The sequence below is a fragment of the Podarcis erhardii genome (genome assembly GCF_964252035.2).
Source record: "Podarcis erhardii genome assembly, chromosome: 3".
Classification (NCBI taxonomy): Eukaryota; Metazoa; Chordata; class Lepidosauria; order Squamata; family Lacertidae; genus Podarcis; species Podarcis erhardii.
The window spans coordinates 76,560,403-76,566,871 of NC_138507.1; positions in this window are offsets into that span (position 1 = coordinate 76,560,403).

Genomic DNA, 6,469 nt, shown 5'->3' on the forward strand with positions numbered 1-6,469 from the left:
TAAAGTTAGTAAATAAAAAAAGTATGAAAAGCTTACTTTAAAAGATTGGATTTGAAGTTTAGTGCAGCACATCTACCTCTCCCCAGGATATCCTGAAAAGCAATTTGTGGCAACTGTGCACAGCTGTTTAAGGCTAAAGGGTCTACCCAGAACAGTTTCAGCTGGTGAGGTATTTGAAGGCTAAAAGGACAAAATGGAGCTGAGTGTATTCTCCCCACAAATATAATACCAGCTATTGCTAGGGTGCTGAACACTTCAAATGTGAGTGATGCTAGAATCTGGTCCTAGAAAACTTTGATACGTAATTGTTTGACTTCTCTAGTTACTTAATCTCTTGGAGTTTCTGCTATTTCATCCACCAGGAAAACGGAATCCATATTGCATTGACCTTGTGGCTGTAAGCCTCTGACACTGATTGGCTGAGCAGGTGGGGTGGCTCAGAAAGTTCTGTTTCTCAAGGAAGGAAGCAATTTGCTGTCCAGCTTCTTTGAGGGAGTGTAAAGTTGTTCATTTTGCTGGGATTAAAGCTTCACAGAGTTGGTCCAAAGGGAACTGGAAAGTTGGGGAGTCGTGAGAATTTTAGCAGAGGTGATTTAACACTTGCAAGTAGAATTGAGGACAGTACCGGCTATCATGATTGCCTACTTGCCTGCTTCAATTTTGCTACCCCCCCCCCCCGCAATTTCTGTCTGCTAACCTACAGTTAGTAAAGAACTAATTCCCTCAGACTGGACCTCTCCTTCTTCCCATGACTGACTCTTGGAAAATAAGCTGTCAGTTCCATCACTATGTTTGGCAGTGTGCTCCGTTTACAAAGAGTTTGGGAAAGGAAGCAGGCCCCTTCCATCTTTAAAGCCACTTCCTCTACCACCTGCTTCCTTGCCCCGTCTCCCAGTGAGTATCCCCACCCATTGAAGATGGAGATGGGACAGAAGCATCAGAGGGAATTGGGTCCTTCCAATATTCTTTCAAATGCTCCTGCCCTGGATTTCTGAGCATTCCAATGGCACACTGAGGGCCTGATTCCTTTTGCGGGTGAGCCCAAAATCAAAAGAGGTGGATAAGATAAACAACACAAAGACCAAAGGCAGGGAGACTGAAGGTACTGTGCAGGGGAGGCAATGGCCAGTGAAAGAACAATAAGAACGAGGGTTAATAAAGAATGTGGTTTGATATAAAGGACCTAAGAGATGGGCCAGGAACTAATCAGAGAGTAGTCTTTGAAGGAATTGTTCAAAACTTTGGGGCTTTGCATGTGATAAGTGGCTCCACATGTTTTGTTTTTGGTGTAGAGCGGGGTTTCCCAAACATTGGTCTCCAACTGGTTAGGGACTACAACTCCCATCATCCCTAGCTAGCAGGTCAGTGGTCAGGGATGATGGGAATTGTAGAAACCCCAGTGAGTCATCAGGTAAAAGATGGGTAAGGTAATATATGTGAGTAGTCCTATGGCAACTGTAGGAAGACAGGACCTGAAGATTCAAATCTTTACAATGCCACAACAATTCATCTGTTTAATGCAAGTGATTCTACAAGGTGGCCTGCCGGATGTTATATTCTTTCGCCATTTTCTTCCTTGGTTCCATAAACCTATCTTAGAGGTGTGAAGAGGGAAACGTCATATTGCAAGCAAGCCTTCGAAATATTTTGCTCGACTGCATGAGCAGATGCCACAGGCAGCCTGTAAATCATCCTGATTTTGATGCAAGGTCTTATAATGGCAAAATCCTGCTTCACTAAACGCCCACTCTAATGTTGAATCACCACTATGTCAATATTTATCATATTATTTGGCTACATTTAGGACTTTTCATTTGCCAAGTGTACTAGCAAGATTGTGACTTCACACACACTGCTTGCAGGCAGGGAGAGCAAGCAGACAGACTCAAGGTGCATGACTGATGTTCAGCTGTAATCCCAGCAGGATCCCACACCCTATTCTCCTATTTCATCAGCCGCCAACTGAGAGCAAGCAGAAAAGTCACTGAACAGGAGACGGGAGATGGAGAATAGCTGTGTTCAAATTTTCTTCAATATTGAAATGTAATCACTGCTCTTTACAGTCTGCTTCTTTCATACCACTTATTGGCTGCAAGGTAGAGATTGGAGTTTTATGGCATTTCTCTGCAGAGGGAGTTACTTTTGCATCAAGAAAGTAAGAGCAAAGGCCCATAAATTCAATGTTCAAACATTGTCTTCAACCCAAGTGATGCTCATAACAGGTACAGCAGTAGAATAAAGAGAACAACATAAGACGACCTGGCTGGATCACAACAAAAGCCTATATTGTCCAGCATTCTGTTCTCACAGTGGCCAACCAGATGCCTGTGGGAAGCCCACAATGAGGACCTAAACACAGCAACACTCGTCCATCTACAGTGGAGTACAGTATTCAGAGGTTTGCTGCCTATGGCGGATAGCCTTTATAGAGAGAACAAATGTCCTCAGATGTAGCTTGGAAGTCCCAGGAAAAGAGAACGAGAAAGACATACACTAAAATTGCTCCCAAGTGCATACATGAAGTGCCTTTCCATCACCAGAAAAGTCCCATAGCTCAGAGTTGCACCACATTCATTGAATCTGAAAGGTCCTAGACTCGGTTCTTGACTATCTCTAGGCAAGGCTGGGAGAGACTCCTGTCTGAAACACTGGGAGTTGCTGCCAGTCCATGTAGTTACTGAACTAGATGGGCCTGATTTAGTGTAAGGCAGCTTCTTATGCTCCACCTCTGAGAAGTCACAGCCACCCACCACATACCAGAAATTAGGGGGCAATCAGACTAGACAGAGGGCAGCATTCTGAGGTGAGCCAGGAACCAGGAGCTGCAGGACAAGCCAGTCATTAGGACCAAAGGAGGCCCTCTTAGATGTCGTGTGTCCAGGAATATCCAATAGCTAGCCTGGGGTGGTAGAGCCAAGAAGGGCGTAAAGTTTCAAAGAGGCAGGGAAGGGCCATAGCAAAGTGGCATAGTAACTGCATTGCATGTAGACACCCTCCAATCTGTGGTATCTAAAGATAGTGCTTTCAGAAACCCATAAGTCTGAAAGCCTAGAGAGGAGGAGGAGGAGGAGGAGGAGGAGGAGGAGGAGTTTGGATTTGATATCCCGCTTTATCACTACCCTAAGGAGTCTCAAAGCGGCTAACATTCTCCTTTCCCTTCCTCCCCCACAACAAACACTCTGTGGGGTGAGTGGGGCTGAGAGACTTCAAAGAAGTGTGACTGGCCCAAGGTCACCCAGCAGCTGCATGTGGAGGAGTGGAGACGCGAACCCGGTTCCCCAGATTACGAGTCCACCGCTCTTAACCACTACACCACACTGGCTCTCGCCACTGCTAGCAGACAATATAGCCAACACTGAGCTCGATGGACCAATGGACTGACTCCTGTGTTACTAAAACTGGCTCTGTGGAGAGCTGCAACATGATGTGGCTCATGATCACAAGGGGCAGTGGGGGTCAGGGCTTCTGAGCTTCATGGTTTTCAAGGAACAGTGTCTAATTATCCCACGGTAAAAGGAGGCAAGATCACGAGAAATGGTTTTGGTTTGTGCTGAAACCATTTCCCAGTATAGCAACCAAGAGGGATGTTGTGGCTGTGTGTTAATGCTTACAGCGTGTGTGTTTCCTTTTAAAGAAGAGGGAAGTCTTTGCCGATTATGCAGTTCATCTTCCTGCCAATGCCCCATTGTTCACTTTAATGGAATTTCTGTTGTTCTGTCTGATGTAACTTCAACTGCTCCAAGGAATGAAGCATCCCTTCTTCCCCCTTGAGATATTAGTTTACATTTTAATGGATCTTCCTGTCAGATCATGTTTTCCCTGATATTTAGCCTGAGTTTTCCATTTCATCTTTTCAACACGTTAACTAGGTCCTTTATACATACCACTCTATAGCAACCTAAAACAAGCCTTTGTCTCCAGCAACTTGGTAAAAGCCCACCGGATTTTGTTATTTCATTTTTAATGTTGTATTTACTCCTGTCTTAGCTCATAGTACACATTTTATCTGTCTCTGGATAGTTACCAGTTCTGTCAATATCGTTATTGTGATGGTTGATGTACAGCAAGGGACATAGGACTGAACTGCAGTAAGTTGTTTGGAACTTTGATTCAAGACATCTTGCTCTGTCCGTGTCACTGATTAGTAGTCATTTTCTATTTAATTATTTTTCTTGTTAAGAGGCAGGGGTGGGGAACATCAGGCCCAAGGTCCAAATAGAATCAAAGAATCGTAGAGTTGTAGAGCTGGAAGGGATCCTGAAGATCATTTAGTCCAACCCCCTGCAATGGCCCTTCACATTGCACCTCCGCCCCAGGCTCTGCCCCATACCAGCCCTGCTTTGCACCACCCATGAGTGGATTTTATTTTTTGACTGGCGGCAATGTGTCTTTGAACTCTGATAATGTCACTTGCTGGTGGGGATGGAGGATAGAGAACGGTGTGGGTAGAAACTAGCCTCCTGTACACAAGCGATGTTTGCATTTGGGGACCTGCCCACATGTGACCCCTGGAAAGGAATGTGGGTCGTGCTGAGAAAGTCTCCCCCCCCCCCAAATTAAAAGCATTTATAATTTACCCTTCACCCGAACATCCCGGGGCAGAAAATTATGCACATGGAAACAAAAATTAACAGTATAAAACTCAAACAAAATACAACAAGAACTGTATAATTCGCAGTAAAATCCACATGCCCTGTGGAACGCCCTCCCACCAGATGTCAGAGAGAACAACTACCAGATTTTTAGAAGACATCTGAAGGCAGCCCTGTTTAGGGAAGCTTTTAATGTTTGACGGACTACTGTATTTTAATATTTTGTTGGAAGCCGCCCAGAGTGGCTGGGGAAACCCAGCCAGATGGGCAGGGTATAAATAATAAAGTATTATTATTATTATTATTATTATTATTTTATTAAGCAATATGTTAGCAGCAGCAAGATGGCAGCAGCAGTAAAAACAAAGTGCTTTACATAGTACACCTCACTCCTTTCCGTAAAGATTTGGAGAAGGAGGTGTGTTGGGGTGGAGGGAAGCTAAAGCATAGGCGCCAACTCCTAGGGGCCAAGATGCTTTCAGCCCCCAATGTATTTTTGAGGGGGCCAGGCCCCCTCAATTTTCAGAGGGTGTTTGGCTCCACCCCCTGATTACTTGTGACATCATGGGACATCAGGAGGTTGTGTGACGTTGCATATGGCCCCCTCAATCATCTGGAGAAGCTAGTGCCTCTGAGCTAGAGGCTTAGCCTCAATTCTTGCATGGACCAATAGAACATTTTACATGGTGTGACTGAACAAGAAATGTGGGAAGTGTGGGAAGGGAAGGTGTGGAGTCTGCCTCTTTGGATGTGCACACTGAATCTGAGGGAGGCCCAAAATCTCTAGGCTTTAGAGCAGAGGCAGTCAATGGGGTGCCCTCCAGACGTTGTGGAGCACAACTCCCATCACTTCTGACAATATTATTATTATTAATAATAATAATAATAATAATAATAATAATAATAATAATAATAATTTATTTGTACCCCGCCCATCTGGCTGGGTTTCCCCAGCCACTCTGGGCGGCTTCCTACAAAGATGAAAGATACACTAAAATGTCACATATTAAAAACTTCCCTGAACAGGGCTGCCTAGTCACCACACTGGCTGGGCCTGATGGGAGCTGGAATCTAAACAGCTGAAGGGCACCATGTTGGTTGTCCCTGATCTGGATTGCTCAGAAGACGCCGCAGAAGCCCAAGTTTCCCTCACATATTTTCCTGTTCAGAGATCATGAAGGAGAATAACAGCTTCCAGTGACCAAGTTAGGGCATTTCTCTTTGGTAACTCTTGAGGCAATGAAGAAATAATAAAAGAATACAGGCCGATCCCTTCTCAGACTGAGTTTGGTTGCGTTCTGTTGTAAGGAGAAATAGGTTTCCATGGTTGTTAACCAGAAAATTCATTTTATAATGGCTAGCCCAGGTTTAAAACAAAACCTCTCTGGATCATTTTCAAATGTCGTTGCTGGGTCATTCATGTGGAAAAGTGCTTATTATCTTCTGAAATTTCAGAGTGGTTGTGGCAGAGAAAATGGATATGCTTCCCCTTTAAAGAACACAAATGGTGCTGCTTCAGGATTACATCTGCCACCAATAATAATAATAATAATAATAATAATAATAATAATAATAATAAACCTTTACTGTTATTTCTGCCTCATTTTTAATCCATTCCCTGGTTTATGGACCTAGAGGCCTTCAGGGAGTGTCACAAATCCACACGATGTTCCTGCATGCTCCGTCTTGCATTTGGAGCTCTGATTTAGATGACAGATGTGTACAATCATGTGTAACAGCCAGACAACTCCCCATTGACTCCCCATTTGAGGAGGCTCAAGAGGGCAAGTTATTCCAGCTAAGGTCAGCATTAACTTAAGCTCAGAAATATTCCAACCACATCCACCTGTTCCAAAAAGAAGTGGGAGAAGGAGGGG